Consider the following 844-nt stretch of genomic DNA (forward strand, 5'->3'; position numbering starts at 1 on the left):
TACCGCATCGATTTCTCCTAAACAAAAGAGATGAACGAGGATCTTCCTGCTAATTAGCTAGAGGAAAGCCGAAAAACAGGTTTGGAGAAATGAATGCATCATTATCATTTGCAAGCGAAATTTAGACGATATTCATGCAAAGAAACATTCCTGCCAAATAATTTTACTAAAAGCTATTCATATAAAAGAAAGTAAATTCGATCGAGCTATTTAAGGGGTTTCTCTTCTTGCATGTGTTTTGTTCCGGGGTTTTGTTGAGACAAACCTTTGCCCGAAATCTCAACAATAAAAACGCTGTTTTAGATTTTAAGCACGTTGTTTAAGTCCGTCACTTTGATAACTATTGTTTAAACGTTTAAACAAGTTGTTAAAAAGTGTAAACACTTTTGAAAATGTTAAAACAACTTGTTAGTGTGACGGGTTAAAACAAATTAAAAAAAGTCGGTTTTACTGTTATAAGACTGCATAACGGGAAAGCCCATTTCCTCAAACAAAAAGAAGATCAAATACTTTTGATATGAATTATTTTATTCCTATAAAATATTACAATTTGTAAGATGAATAATGCTATTTCGCGAATTTCAGCACCACATTATGTCCATGTCTACACTTCTTTCGCTTCTTTGTAATTATAACAATATTTTATGAAATGGGCACCTGTCCAGCAAAGAGTTACAACTGTTGTAACTTTGCCATTATGGCAACTACCATGGTAACCTTGGTTTTGATTGGCTGCTAAGCCATGTTACCATGGAAGTTGCCATAATGGCAAAGTTAAAATAGATGTAAGTAAACGGGCCTCAGATCATCGCACCATGCAGGGCCCTGGGAACGATTTTTTTGG

Source organism: Lytechinus variegatus, chromosome 18, assembly GCF_018143015.1.
Source record: "Lytechinus variegatus isolate NC3 chromosome 18, Lvar_3.0, whole genome shotgun sequence".
NCBI lineage: Eukaryota > Metazoa > Echinodermata > Echinoidea > Temnopleuroida > Toxopneustidae > Lytechinus > Lytechinus variegatus.